The sequence below is a fragment of the Chiloscyllium plagiosum genome, unplaced genomic scaffold (genome assembly GCF_037043375.1).
Source record: "Chiloscyllium plagiosum isolate Xiang-an unplaced genomic scaffold, Cpla_swu_hap1 HiC_scaffold_48, whole genome shotgun sequence".
NCBI classification, from domain to species: Eukaryota; Metazoa; Chordata; class Chondrichthyes; order Orectolobiformes; family Hemiscylliidae; genus Chiloscyllium; species Chiloscyllium plagiosum.
The window spans coordinates 33,044,065-33,060,030 of record NW_028270186.1 but is presented as its reverse complement, the minus strand read 5'-3'; the positions used below and the strand labels follow the sequence as shown (position 1 = coordinate 33,060,030).

Sequence of the window (15,966 nt, the reverse complement as noted above, 5' to 3'; positions counted from 1 at the left end):
CATGATCTGATAGAATGGGGGAACAAGCTGAGGGGAATGAATGCCCTCCTCCTGCACCGATTCCTGTTTTGTTTTTGTTTCCAAAGAAGAGCGTGATACAATGTGGTAAAAATCTCAGATGTTGTGAAAAGGAATGAAAATGGGGTGTTTATGTACTGATTCAGGTGGCATTGATTCATCAATCACAGCTATACAGTCATGAGTAGGAAGGCAATTCCCTCCATGAATAAAGGAAATCTACTGCAGAGCTCACACAAAGGGAATTCTTACCCTCAGTAAACTCTCCCATCACATTACCCAACATATCAGCTCAAGCAGGACGCACTGCGCATGCTCGAGCCACCAAAGGGACCCCGGGTGATTGATGTCAGCACCGGACCAATGAAAGGACGGTGGGTGGAGCTGGATGACCTAGCAGGATGTTGGTCCTCCAACTAATCAAAGTGAATGAAAGGCGGAGCTAAACTAAACCATGTGATCACCCTCTCGCGTGGCGCAGAGTCGCTGTAATGAATGCTCGGCAAGTTATGGAGAGAAAGGATACGGTAAGGAAAGAAATAAACAGGAAACGAGAGAAAAACTGTTGCTATGAGCGGAGAGGTTTGACAAACAAATTGTGCACGTCGGAAAACACAAATTTGAACGTCCCAGTCCCGTGTTTGCAGTAAATGGGGAATTGCCTCAGCGCGGCTGCAGGTGTGAGTGAGCGCCGCCATCTTTATTCGGGACACGTGCGCTGCCGCCATCTTTGTAGGGGGCAAGGTGCAGCCAGGCGCTTGTGCAGCCTTTCTCTGGCATAGAGTCTTCAGGATCATAGCAGCCAATACTGCTCTGATTCACCTCTGGGCTCCCTCATCACCACTTTGTCAATATCTAGCTTCCTCAGTCTCGAACCATGGGTATATTTCTGGTCTGTTTAGTCCTGTATTATTACTTTTATAGATCCTTTGTGTTAAAAACGAAAATCGCTTCTCAATAATCGCTCTAGACAAATTCAGGAAAACAAAGTTTTATTAGCAAGTCTGCAGAGTTGGGCACCCTTCTGAGAAAAGCGTGCCGAGGCTAACAATGTCTTCTGATTAAATACAGGACAAGTCCCTCCCCTCTGTGGCTCTTAAGAGTCACGAGGTTCACATTCTAAACCGTTCAGTAATTTTCCATTCTACATCCTTATCTTAAAGTCTATAGCAGATGTCTCCCGAGTTGTTTTTTTCTTACCCTGTAGTCTTATCAGTCAAGGACTTATTCTTCTCTGTCAGAGTTAGTGGTCCTATTAATCAAGGACTTGTTTTTCTATTCTGTGTGAGTGGTCTTATCAATCAAGGACTTGTTTTTCTACTATGTCAATGTGAGTGGTCTTATCAATCCGTAGCAGCAGATGTCTCGTCTTTTATTACAGAGAAGCATGTTTTACCCTACCCCTATGGCTCTATTCCCCTTAGATTCTGAGGTCATGCAGACCTCAGTTGTTTGGACCGAAATCGTCTCTCACAATTCCACCCTTTTTTTAGGATGTGCATGACAAAGATAAGCCTCCTCTCATCAAGGGCCCGGGAAATCCTTGGTCTTTCACAGCAACAGCACCTTAAGTTCCTGCGTTCCATGTTGGGGTATCGCCACTGCCTGGAGTTGGGAAATATTTTTCTGGATTAAAGATTGAACACAGGGGGTCAGGCAGGGTAAGATGAGTAAAAGCATTACGCCCCCCCCCCCCCCCAGCCACCAGTAACACCAGCACCACCAACTACCACCTAAGAGACCATCCTACCATCCGATGCTACCAAGAGGACGCCAGGATTGAACCGGCACATGGGCCAGTTTCCGAATTTTATCGGGAATCTTCAAAACCGCTTTACCATTATCGTCAATTTTCAGACAGCAGTTAGTCAGGTTAAACTTCCCGCACACGCCCCCTTCCGAGGCCAACAGATAATCCAAGGCAAGCCGGTTTTGGTATATAGCAGCCCTCATCTGATTCTGCTGCTTAGCCAGCAACTCCAGGGCCAGGGCGGTCTGATTAGTAATGACCTCTACGACTGCTTGGAGCCTGATAATTCGATTTAACATATAGATAGGAGTACGGTATCCCCATGATCCGTCCTGTGCCCATGTAGCAGGCTCATAGTATTCAATAATACGGGCCGGTGGCCATTCATCCCCCCAATCACCAACTTGGATATCCCTTGTTGGCCTCCGCAGGGAGTCAAATAGTTTAACCCCCAAGTCGTGGCCTTCCTCCCGGGGTAATAAGAAGAACTCTGGTCTAACTAGACACAGGAAACATACCCCAGCCCATCCGATGGGCAACTTGGCATATGCCTGATTACCGCATATCCAGAATAGGCCATCTGGGGCAGGCCCCCCGTTTCGCAACTCCATTCCACACCTCTTTTATCCCAGGGATGCCCTCATAAGGGCCGGTGCCGCTACAATTCCAAAACCGAGAGTCATCGCTCAGCCTCACACAATTGCGGTTCTCCTGTTTAGCAATGTACCATGTGATATCCTCAGGCCACCAGACTTGTGTGGTTGCATTCAACACACTCTGACAGGGGCCGATACCCACCTCAACCTTCCCTTTCCCTTCAACACAGAACTGGCCTTCCGGGCTGTTAGTCAGTCTCCACACCTGCCCTTTCCTTTCATTGACATGTGTCCAATTATACTGAAGCAACTCCCATATATCTAAGCTTTGACCAGACCACGGCCATTGTTCAGTCATATGTGGCCCCCCACAAACCCAGCAATTGCTAATATTTAACACGGTGGCTATCCTCGACGTAAGATCAATAAACAGGTTCTGTGTTACTTCGGGGAGTTTGATCTTTTCTTCTACCTCCTTGTATATAGACGGCACCTTGGAGACAACGACCGTCCTTTGACGGTCGCGCTCTTTCTCTAACTTCCGTTTAATGTTCTGTACTAATGTCTCCCTGACCCTGTCCACATGTTCTTCGAGCAACACAGAGGGTAGCCCCCACTGCCCAGCTTTGTTAACACACACCCAGCGGTCATTGTTAGGGCATCCAAGGGCTTTGCCACCGTACCCTTTATTATACACCTGATAATAGGGTTTTCCACCCTCCCAACATTCTTGCCGTGCATTCACATCGTAACACCAATCGTTCAAATGGGAGTGAGACACAAATGACCCCGAATAGATCTGACTCCCAAGCCTCACCGTAGTCCGACATTTGTCACATCTCCCCTCACCCTTCCCCACATACAGGAGTAAACTGATCAATATCCCCATCAATACAGTCCAGGTAGAGTTCATTGTCGCTGTCTTTTCAGCTTTACCACCAACGGCTTGTCCCCTGGCCCGCATGTCCAAGTACTCTCTCCTTCTGGCAGAATAGGCCCCTTTATCCTCGATGCGTGCGCCCACCCTTTTTCTTTTGTCCGAACAGCGGCTTCAGTTGTTAACAGGACCAGGAACGGTCCTTCCCACTGTGGCTGGACCTTTTCGGCCTTCCAGGTCTTTACAAGTACCCAATCTCCGGGCTCCACCTTATGCAAGAGGAAGTTGAGCGGCGGAGTCTGAGCCAGGAGACCCTTCCTCCGGAGTTCTGCAAAAGAACGGGATAAGACCAGTAAATAGTCTCTGACAAATACATCTCCCCCTTGTAGAGTGGGACACCCATCAACCTTACTCCAATATGGTAATCCGAACAGCATCTCATAGGGGGAGACCCCGATATCCCGGCGAGGTGCTGTACGTATTCTCAATAGGGCAATGGGAAGGCACTTTGGCCATGGTAACTTAGTTTCTAACATCAGCTTAGTCAATTAGGTCTTGAGTGTGCCATTCATTCTCTCAACTCGACCCTAGCTCTTGGGATGCCAGGGTGCATGGAATTTCCATTGGATACCCAGGGCAGTACAGATCAAATGGTGTAGCCTAGAAACAAAATGTGTCCCGCAGTCTGAGTCGATAGATTCCATTATGCCATATCTCGGGATTATGTTCTCTAACAATCGTCGGGCCACGGTTGGTGCACCGGCTTTGGCGGTTGGGAAAGCCTCTACCCAGTGAGTGAAATGGTCTACTATTACTAGCAGATACTTCCATCTCTGTACTGGGGGTAAGTCTGTAAAGTCAATTTGGATCCTCTGGAATGGCCTAATTGCGAGGGGCTGACCACCAGCTGGCATAGAACGCATGGCTTTCTTGTTAATTCGCTGGCAAGTGGGGCATCCGACTATTTCTTGTTGGGCTAACGTGTATATCCCCCTACATACATAGTCTCTCAGGATCGTGTCACACATAGCTTGCACCCCCCAGTGGGTCTGATGATGTAATCGGTGCAGAATACTCCGGGTGATCTGTTTGTTTAGTACTTGTCTCCCATCAGGAACCGTCCACTTCCCGTTAGTTTCTAGCCGGGCACCCAATTGATCCATTTTATCAATCTCCCCCTGGGTGAAGACGGGTTGTTTAGCGAGCCCTTCCCTCAACGGTATTAATGTTAATAATTGGACGTGTTTTTCGACCGCTGCCCGCTTGGCTTCCTCGTCTGCCAGCCGGTTTCCCACCGCTTCCGGTTTCGACCCCTTCTGGTGACCGGGTACATGGACTACTGCGAGTTCTGTAGGCAACGCCAGGGCTTCCAACGTTAGGCTGATCATTTGTTCGTGAGCTAATTCTTTTCCCCGGGAAGTTATCAATCCTCGCTCTTTTCAGATTTTCCCGAAAGTATGAACGATTCCGTATGCATACTTTGAGTCAGTATATATGGTCCCCACTTTCCCTTCCAATAACTTCAGGGCCCTCTGGAGGGCGTACAACTCACAGGATTGGGCTGACCACTTCCCGGGCAGTCGTCCGGACTCGATCGTCCGTTTCGTTGCGCCATCTACGACAGCATAGCCACTGTACCGTACCCCACTGATGCACCGGGAGGACCCGTCGATGTACAGTTCCTGTCCTTCACCCAGCGGGGCCTCTTGCAGGTCCTCTCGGATTTTGGTCTGTAAGTCTACAAATTCCACGCAATCATGCTCCTGTTCCCCATCTACAGGACGTCCATATAGAAACTGGGCAGGGTTGCAACTGAGATCTTTTGCAAAATTGAGATCGTCTCCGGTCATCAAAATCGTCTCATACTTCAGGATGCGAGAGTCTGTTAACCAGCGGTGAGCCTTTTGAGCCAGTATGGTACTAACCGAATGTGGGGAGTATACTGTGATTCTTCCTCCAAAGGTAAGTTTCCGGGCCTCTTCTACTAACATTGCCGTAGCTGCCACTGCCTATATACAGGTCGGCCACCCACGTGACACGAGGTCTAACATTTTTGACAAAAATGCAACCGGCTGACGTTTCCCTGCCCGCAGCTGGGTAAGCACACCTTGGGCAATTCCGCCGGCGCTATTAACATATAACTGGAACGGTTCCTTCAGGGTGGGTAAAGCCAATACAGGAGCTCGGATCAGTTTATTTTTAAGAATATTAAATCGCTGCTCCTCCTCATCTGACCAGTCCAGCTTTTGTTCTTCTTGTCCCAGTTTGTCGTACAAAAACTTTACTAGAGTGGTGTAACTTTCAATCCATATCCGGCAATGCCCTACTAGCCCCAGGAATTGTCTGATTTCCTTCTTCATCCTGGGTATTGGCATACCCGTAATCCCCGATATTCGTTCTGGTGTGATACGGCGATGCCCCTTACTGACCTGATGGCCCAGATATCTTACTTCTTGCTCCACAAACTGGAGTTTTGACCTGGAGACGCGTACGCCCTGTTTCCCCTGGAAGTTCAGCAGCGCAACGGTGTCTGCTCGTACCTCCTCTTCTCTTGGTCCTGAGAGTAAGAGATCATCGACATATTGGAGCAATTGATTCTCCGCGTTACACCGAAATCCTCCTAAGATCTGCTCCAGTATTTGTCCAAACAAGTTGGGTGACTCCGTGAATCCCTGCGGCAAGACTGTCCATCTTAACTGTCGCTTTTGTCCTGTGAAGGGATTCTCCCATTCAAATGCAAAAAGGTTCCAACTTTCTTCATCAAGGGGGCAACTCCAGAAGGCATCCTTCAGATCTATTACGCTGAACCATTCATGTTCGGGGGGAATTTTACTCATTAACGTGTAGGGATTGGGCACCACCGGGTATCTAGCCTGGACTACTTCATTCAACCCCCGCAAGTCTTGCACCAGCCTATACGTCCCATCCGGCTTTCAAACAGGGAGTATTGGAGTATTGAAAGGGGACATACATTCCTCCAGTAATCCATCTGTGATTAATCTTTCTATCACAGGTTGTAACCCTTCCCGTCCTTCCATAGCAATCGGGTACTGTTTCCTTCTTACCGGGCCTCTTCCTGGTAACATGGTGATTTGGAGAGGTTTGATGTTTAGACCCTCTCTGTTCCCCTCTCGGTACCAAACTCCCGGGTCTATCTGTTGATCGTCTTCTTCGGTGAGGGCGAACAACCTTACCACCATTTCCCCGTTACTTGGTACCGTTCCGATCCCTAGTTTGACCTGCAAGTCTCTTCCTAACAAATTAAACCCCGCCGATGGCAGTAGAAGGAGGTCTCGTTTAGTAGTTCTGTGTTCATACCCAATTTCCACGTCCTCCACGACTGGGACTTGCAATGTCTTTCCTCCAATGCCAGATACCCCCATAACTGTTCTTCCTGCTCGGGCGCCGGGGGGTATTTGGATTATACTTGATCTTTCGGCTCCCGAGTCCACCATAAATGTAATCTCCGACCCTTGGGGCCCTACTTTCAAGTTTACCAGGGGTTCCTGTCGATAGTCCTTTTGCCCCAAGGGTAGGAACCCCCGACCTCCCTAATCTTCCTCCATCAGGGCGTACGACCGCACTTCCCGCTTGTAGCGGGGGCACTCTCGCTTAAAATGTCCCTCTTCATTACAGTAGTAACATCTGAGTATCCTCCTCGTTTCCCTGTCGCGGCCTCGAGTTCCTCCACCCTTCCTTTGTTCCGGCCCCGGTCCTCTTTTCCTCTGCTCTTGCCACGACTCTCCCCTTTCCTGTTCCTGCCACGGCTCCCCCTTTTCCCTCCTTCCAGCTGTCACTTGTTGCACCGTCTGCATCATTATCTTTGTCGCCTTCTTTTGCTTCTCATCGTCCCTTCTCACAAACACCTTTTGCACCTCCCGTAGTAGTTCACTCAGAGGTTTACTATCCCAATCATCCAGTTTCTCTAACTTCTTTCGTATGTCTGGCCAGGCTTTTGATACAAACTCTACCCGTATGAGTTGCTGTCCCACTTCCGTCTCAGGGTCCACCCCAGCGAACTGCTGCAAGTTCTTCCTAATCCTGTCTAGGAAGTCTGTAGGGGTTTCTTCCGGGTTTTGATTATTCCCAAAGGCCTTGGTAAAATTGTGCCCCTTCGGGGCTGCCTGCCTTATTCCTTTTATCCAATATTCCCGCATGTCCCTCATGTTGCGTCTTCCTTCTTCCGTTTGCTTATCCCACTCGGGGTCGGTGAGGGGAAATTTCTGCTCCCCTCCTGCTCCTCCCTCTCTCTCCCAGACCAACAGCGCAGCTTGTCGTATCATCTGTCGCTCCTGGCTAGAGAACAATGTTCCCATGATGGAATACATCTCATCCCACGTGTAAGTATTTGGCCCCAGGAACTGATCTAATTGTTCAGCCAGGCCCATGGGGTCCTCCAGGAGGCCCTTCATCTACCTCTTGTAATTCCGTACTTCAGTACTCGTTAAGGGGACGTTCACATATCCCGTCCCTCCTTCCGCGCCTCCCATGGGCACTTCCCGGAGTGGATTCATTCTTGCAATCGGGACAGAGTTTCGTCTGTGACTCTTTTCAGCTTGAGATCTAGTCTGTACTCCTGAGGCACCGGGTGGTTCCTCCCCGCTTTTTTCCCCTTCCCCTGAATCGTCGCCACCCGAAGGACTATTTTGCGGGGCAGACGGGGTCACGTAGGGCGGCGGTAAGTGATCTAAAGGTTCCCAATCTTTCTGCCCTTTCGAGTCTTCATTGGCTACCTTCCTTTTGCAAGATAGTGCGACTGGTAGCCAACAAAGGGCGTAATCACTTTCCTCCCGAGTAACATTAGGTTTGGAAGTGACATATAAAATTAGAGCTTGCCGGACCCAGTCTTCATCAGTGCCGAATTTAGGCCACCACACTGAGTCTCCCTGAATAGGTTTTTGGGACCACGTTCGACAGTATTTCACCATCTTCTGTCTAGATTTTCCTTTTCCCCTACCCTGACCCCAATTATTTAACATTATGCCTAACGGACTATCGGCAGGTACCCCGGGGTGTTTTTCATTGTCTACGCTCAAGCCTACCTCTCCCTGATCCGCCTTGGATCCCTTACTTCCCATTGCCGAGGACTTTGTAAAATTGGAGATCCCTGTACTATCCCGTGATAATCTATCACTATTTAGCCAATTCCCGGACCTTCAGTTCCGTGATCGCCCAGGTCCCTTTGCAGGCACCCCCGGTCTTTGGAGTCCTGTGTCCCACGTCTCTGTAGAAAAATCTACAGGCACCCCATAGGTCCACGTTCCTCCGCAAACACGGTCTCTGCAAAATCTTGCACAGACGAGCCCCGGTCTCTAGATTCCTGAGTCCCAGGTCTCTGTAGAAAAATCTACAGGCACTCCGCAGGTCCCCAGTCCTCCGGAAAGACGGTTCCCGCAAGTCTTTTCTTACCTGGGTTCGGTGCACCGAAATTACTCGATCGTTAACCGTCCCCACTGCCTCGGCCACACCCCTCCTTTGTTCTCCTGAGCCTTCCGGATATCACTCGCTCAAGCCGCGCGGGGCGACAAGCAAGGAATCAGGGACTGCCGAACTCGGCAGGGTGCACCTTCTCCGATGTCCTTCCTCAGCCCCCCTCGCGGCCGGAGTGTTGATCGGACGAGCCCCCAAGTTTGTTCGAAACGAAAATCGCTTCTCAATAATCGCTCTAGACAAATTCAGGAAAACAAAGTTTTATTAGCAAGTCTGCAGAGTTGGGCACCCTTCTGAGAAAAGCGCGCCGAGGCTAACAATGTCTTCTGATTAAATACAGGACAAGACCCTCCCCTCTGTGGCTCTTAAGAGTCACGAGGTTCACATTCTAAACCGTTCAGTAATTTTCCATTCTACATCCTTATCTTAAAGTCTATAGCAGATGTCTCCCGAGTTGTTTTTTTCTTACCCTGTAGTCTTATCAGTCAAGGACTTATTCTTCTCTGTCAGAGTTAGTGGTCCTATTAATCAAGGACTTGTTTTTCTACTATGTCAATGTGAGTGGTCTTATCAATCCGTAGCAGCAGATGTCTCGTCTTTTATTACAGAGAAGCATGTTTTACCCTACCCCTATGGCTCTATTCCCCTTAGACTCTGGGGTCATGCACATCTCAAGTGTTTGTACCGAAATCGTCTCTCACACTTTGTAAATGAGTTATTCACTGCAGCCCAGCCCCTGACCATGTGCTGCTCTATTATCAGATTACTTTTTTCTTGAATATTTTTTACAGTCAAGAATTATTTTTTCCAACAAGCAAGTGTATTTTCCTTCCATTTCTGACTATCAAATTCTGCACTCTTTTCATTCCCTGTAATCCATTTTCCACTCCCTGAAACATCAACTGTGTTTCTCCTTCCACAGATACCAGTGATTAATGCCAAAACCCTGTTGCCTGTGGAGAGGGTGATGTTTGACTTTCTTGTACAGCTGCAGTTTGTGTGGTGAAGGTGCTCCTACAATGTGGTTGGGTAAGAGACATTACAGAGTATTCATTACAGCAACAGTGATGATTTGAAGATAATGTCCAAATCAAGAACAGTTTGTAGTTTTATCATCATGCTTATAATTTCACAAAAATACTATTGAGAACTTTAGACATAAGGCCAGAGATGGAGATATTAGGTCAGGTGACCAAATTGCCAAAAAGCAGGTTTTGAGGGATGTCTTAAAGGTGGAAAGCAAACCTATGAGGTTTTTGCGAATTTCAGATCATGCTGCTTCAGCAACTGTAGAAACAGCCACACAGGTGAAGTACTTAATTAACAAATGGTTGGGAGTCTCGAAGAAAATGGGTCGTCGAGGTCTCAAAGTGTGTGTGGTGCAGGGAGCTAGGATGATCACAGCCAGGAATTAAATCAAGTGTGAAAATTTTAAATTGAGGGATATTGGCCAGGTGCTGGCAGGTGAGACTAGATTGGGTTGGGATATCTGGTCGGGATGGACGGGTTGGACCGAAGGGTCTGTTTCCTTGCTGTACATCCCTATGGCTGTATGCTGTTGATTATAATTAGGAGCCTTTTGATGAATCAACAAGCAGAGATTTAGACTTTCTTGAGATTACAGGGAGGTTGAATGTGGGAAGCTGGGCCTGAGTGTGTTTGGAAAATGAAGTCTGGAGATAACACAAAGTGGATGAAAGTGTATGAGCTGACACAAGGGTGTAATCAGCTAGAAATAGTGGTCTTGGAGTGGGACTGAGTTATCACACTCACCTCACCTCTGGGATTTAGCTGGTTGCCAGGTTGTGAATCAGGGCGGTAACACAATCGGGAGCTGAGTGGCCCTGGTGGAGCCTAAAATGAGTGTCACTCAGCTGGCTGTTGCTGAGCAGCTGCTGCTTGGTAGCACTGTTGATGACATCTTCCATCACTTTACTGCTGGTCGAGTGTGGACTGATAGATGGGGATTGCCCTGTGTTTTTGTGTTGAACATGCCTGGGCAATGTTCCACATTGTCGGTAGATTCCAGTGCTGGAGCTGTACTCGGCTTGGTGGGTGGCAAGTTTTGGAGCACAAGCCATCAGTATTATTGCCAGAATATTGGCAGGGCCAGTAGCCTTTACACTACTTAACCATTTCTTGATGTGATTCAAACTGAATCGAACTGGTTTAAAACTCACATCCGTGATGTTAGAAACCACTGGAGAAGGCTGAGATGGATCATCCCACTTTGCACTTCTGGCTGAAGATTGCTGCAAATGCTGTCATCTTATCTGGTACATGGATGTGTGAGGCCCCTCCATCAGTAAGGGTGGGGATATCTGTGATGCTTCCTCCAGTGAGTTGTTTAAATTGTCCATCACCGTTCACAACTGGGTGTGGCAGAAATGCAGAGCTCCGATCTGTTCATTGGATGTAGGATCACTTAGCTCTGTTGCTTGCTGCTGATGCTGTTTGATATGCAGATAGTTCTGTTTGATAGCTTCACCAGGTTGGCACTTCATTTTTAAGTCTGCCTGGTGCTGCTCATGGCATGCCCTCCTTTCCTGTCCATTGTGATGGGTGAGAGCAGGATTTACAAACCCATGAGATTACAGATTGTGCTGGAGTACAGTTCTGCTGCAGTTGATGTCCCACAGTGCCTCAGAGATACCCAGTCTGAGATGCTACATCTCTTCAAAGTCTGTCCCATTTAGAATGGTGATAGTGTCACTCAACACAATGGAGGTTTGTCTCAACTTTAAGGCAAGACTTTGTCTCCAAAAGAATGTGTGATGGTCGCGCATACTGATACTGTCATGGACAGATGTATCTGCAGCTTGTCAATTCATAACAATGAGATTAAGTATGTTTTTCCCTCTTGTTGGTTCCTTCACCACCCACTGCAGACTCAGTTGAGCAGCTATATCCTTTAGGACCTGGCCAGCTCAGTCAGTAATTCTGTTGCAAGGCTCGTCTTGATTATGGACATTGAAATCCTGTACCCAGAGTACGTTTGACACCATTTTATTGCCTCAGTGCTTCCTCCAAATGTTGTTCAACATGAAGGAGAACTGATCCATCAGCCAAGGGAGGAGGGGATGTGGTAATCAGCAGGAGCCATGAGACTTCCTGGTCTCCGGGGCCAATGCTGTGTAATCCCAGGGCAAATCCTCCCTGTCTGTACACCACTGTGCCACCACCTCTGCTTGGTCTGTCCTTCTGGTGGGGCAGGACATATCCAGAGATTTCAGGAGAAAGTGAAGATTGCAGATGCTGGAGATCAGAGTCAAGAGTCTGGTGCTGGAAAAGCACAGCAGGTCAGGCTGATGAAGGGCCTCGGCTCGAAACATCGATTCTCCTGCTCCTCGGATGCTGCCTGTATTTTTCCAGCACCACACTCTCGATATCTAGGGATGGTGATGGTGGTGTCTGGTCATTGTATGTAAGGGATGATTCCGTGAGTATGACTATGGCAGGCTGTTCCTTGACTAGTCTGTGAGACAGCTCTCCACATTTTGGCACCAAACACCATATGTTAGTGAGGAGGGCGATGGAACATTGAGAGTGCTGATTCTGTGGTTGTAATTTCTGGTGACTTGTTAGTTGCCAACTGGTCCATCCAGTTTCATTCCTGTGTTGAGACTTTGCAGTGATTAGTACAGTGAGCAGCTGGCTGGGCCGCTGTCAGGTTGGTAGGATTTTTTTCGCCATTGACAATGGTTCCATGGAGATCAGGAGATTCCTAACACTTTTTTTTTTCTTGAATTCAGATTCCACCATCTGCCAAGACGGGATTCGAACCAGGACTTCAGTCGTTTGTTTTAATATTCTGGATAAAAGCTAAATACATCAGGTTTGTTCACTCATTTTAAATATCACTAACCCTGGTTTTGTTTCTATGTAAAACACTGTCCATCATCCTGACTCCTCCATCCTTCTCTCCAACAAAGAGAGAGGTGCACATGGAGTTTCTCTGTCACTAAGACTGAGATAATCAGATCTGCTGCTTCTCTCCCTCCCACTAGCCCACTGATCCAAACTGCCTCACATGGTGTTCCTGGTTTTTGTCCTAAACCTACATCTTTCTCCAGTCTCTTGTCAAGCCTTATCAGAGCTCACCTTGACCCTTTTCCCTAATCTCGCTAAACTCACTTTCTAACTCTCTTTCCTCCGCTGCCGCCTCATCACCCCCCCTCGCCAATTCATAGATATTGTTCCTTGTTCTGTCTGTTGGTCTTTTTTGGTTATGTCCTTCTCTCCCATTCTGTGAAAAACTAATATTTGACCTCACCATTGTTGGAAAATCCTGCTCCATCTCCACTCTCCCTTCCCTTTCTGAATTCCTTGCATTTGGTGTCCCTCAACGATCTATCCTTGATCTCTCCTGTATCTCACGTACATAGTGCCAGGAGGTGATATCGTCCAAAAACACTGTGTTAGGCTTGATATGTACACTGACGATGCCCAGCTCTCCCTCCCCATCATCCCTCTCCATTACTCCATTGTTACTCAGTTATCAAACTGCTTATCACATTCCTGCTACTCGATTAGCTGCAATTTCCTCCAATGAAACATTGTCACGGTTAAACCCGTTGCCTTACCTTTACCTTTCTACTGAGCCCCTCCCTCCCACTGGGAACTCTCTGAGGCAGAATGACTCTCTTCACAATATTGCTGTTATATCTGACCCCAAGGTGACCTTCTGATCAGACATCCACACAATCACAACACCAGGAATTCCAATCTCTTAAACGTTGCTTTTCTCCACCTCACCCCAGCTCCATTGCTACTGAAATCCCTTACCCGTGTCTGTGTCGCCTTAAACTTGAATAAAAAACAGAACCCTTGATTCCGTGACTCAGAATCTGGTTTCAGACTCCTCTCTCAGTATTTACCCTCAGACACATCCTCTCTGTATTTATCCTGTCAAACCCCTGAAGAATCCCATCTGTCTCAATGAGATCACCTCTCTTTCTCCAAAATCCAGTGAGTAGAGTCCCAATCTTTTCAGCCTTTATTTAAAAGATAATCCCTCCAAACCAGGGATCATCTCATTGGATCTTCCCTGAAATGCCTCCAATAAAGTGACACATTTCCTTATCTAAAGGGACCAAAACTGCTCTCATTACTGCAGATATGGTGGTCTCACCAGCACTTACACACGTTACTCTCAGGTATATACTCCAAACTCTCAGACTGAAAACCTTTGAAACAAAACATTCCATTCCCCTTCCTGATTCCCTGTTGTAACTGTGTGGTAGCTTTCTGTGTTTCCTGAACAATTAACCCTGGTCCCTTTGTGGTGCAGCTTTCTACAGTTTCCACCATTTAAATAGTACTTTGTTCTTTTATTATCTCCTCCAAAATGACCAACTTCCCATTTTCCCAAGTTACACCCCATCTGGCAACTTGTTGCCCCTTCTCCTGTACATCTCTCTCTTTTCATAATCCTCTTAGACCTTTACAGTTATGCCTTTTCTAGGAGATATCCCCCCTTCCCATTCATCCAAACATTTACTGGGAGCACTGGGCAGTGGGAAGCAGACAGAGTTGCTATCTTTTTTGGGATACGCTTTGGAGTGATTGGGAGGATCTTCCTCCCCATTGGTCAGGATGGAGACAACTTGCCCATCGTTAGGCATTAGCCTTTCACACCCATGTCTTATTGATGAGGCAGAGCGGCAGCACGGAATGAAAGAAAAGAAAGTCATTCTTGTTCCCCATATCTCACTGACGCTTGGGTCATTTTCTCCAACGTGTCAAAGAACTGCTGTGTTCAGTCACATGAGATCTCAAGTTGGAATCTCCTAGAAACCCACAGATTTCCCCCTGAGTTGACTGCTGATGTCCTCAAGGGTAATATGTACAGTCATCCTGGGCCACAAGGAGGGAATGGTGTGGGTTTCTAACTTGAACTGGTAGTGACAGATTTTATAAACTTGTATTACAGGATATTACAGGTGGACATTCAGATGGTAATCTTAGTAAATATTCTGCCAAACTCTAATTGAATTACTCAGTATATCAGACCTGGATATTCGCATTGTGTGTGTGAGTATTGTGTTCCAGATCAATCCCATTTGCTGCTTAAAAATTCTCCTTTGAATCATCGCATTCTCGCAAAAGGTCTCCCCAAACCTTTAATGTGTCATGTAATCCTTTTATGATGACGTGATGAGTGTAAGGTTTATTATTCGAATGTGTAATTTTTGTATAAGGATGTCTCAGAGAGGGAGCTGAATATTCTTAAAGGGGAGAATAACCATTTTGAGGGGAGGCTGTTGTTTATTGGTGTCAATGACATAGGAATAGAAGAGTTCACATTGTTGGATCATTGGAATCTCTTGTGGGGTAGAATTGACCTCCATCAGAAGGATGGATTGTACTGGCACTGGAAGGGAACAGTTGCTAGTGCTATTCAGGAGGCATTAAACCAGTGAAGGAATATGGGTAAACCCAGAGAGAGAGTGAGGAAGAGCTAAGTCTGACGCTGGTCCAGTTCAGACGTCAAACAGTCAAGGCAGACAAGGGCAAGGCACAGAATGAGCAGTTACACTGCATTTATTTCAATGCAGGAGGCCCGATAGGTCGGGTAGAGGAGCTCAGGGTATGGTTTTGAATATCGCACTGGGATATTATAGCAAACACAGAGGCATGACTTAATGATGGATAGGACCAGCAGCTTAATGTTCTAGTATATAGATGCTATAGCAAAGATAGAAAGGGGGTAACAGAGCAGGGGGAGAGGTAATTTTGATTAGGGATAACATTACAGCTGGGCTTCAAGAGGGTATTCCTGTGAGTACATCCAGGCAGGTTATACAGGTGGAACTGAGAAATAAGAAAGGGATGATCTCCTTATTGGGATGGTACTATTGACCCCCCCCCCCCCCCACTCTCCAATAGTCAGCAGGGAGTTGAGAAGCAAATTTACTAAGAGATGACTTCTCTGTAAGAATAGTATGGTTGTGTACAAGACTTGACCTTCTTTGTTATTCATTCACAGGATGAGGGTGTCACTGGCTGGGCTCAAAGGGCAGTAAAGGGTCACATTGCTGTGGGTCTGGAGTCATATGTAGGCCAAACCAGGTAAGGATGGCAGATTCCTTCCCTGAAGGATATTAGCTAATCTAATGGGTTTTTTTCGCAGTAATCAACAATGGATTCATGGTCTTTAATAGATTCTTAATTCCAAATTTTTATTGAATTCACATTCCACTCTCTGCCGTGACGGGATCCAAACCTTGGGTCCCAGAATGTTTTCTGGGTGTCTGGATTATTCATCTAGTGATAATCTCACTAGGCCATTTGGC

The 15,966-nt window shown here is 47.2% G+C and overlaps 1 long non-coding RNA gene across 1 annotated transcript; it reads left to right on the top strand.

Annotated features, from left to right (window-relative positions):
* Positions 1-506: 506 nt before the first annotated feature.
* On the top strand, positions 507-15,703 carry LOC148135809 (uncharacterized). The gene is made up of 5 exons (XR_015754954.1): positions 507-545; positions 9,594-9,700; positions 12,424-12,506; positions 14,604-14,702; positions 15,660-15,703. It is a non-coding gene; the product is annotated as an uncharacterized LOC148135809 (long non-coding RNA).
* The last annotated feature ends 263 nt before the right edge of the window (positions 15,704-15,966 follow it).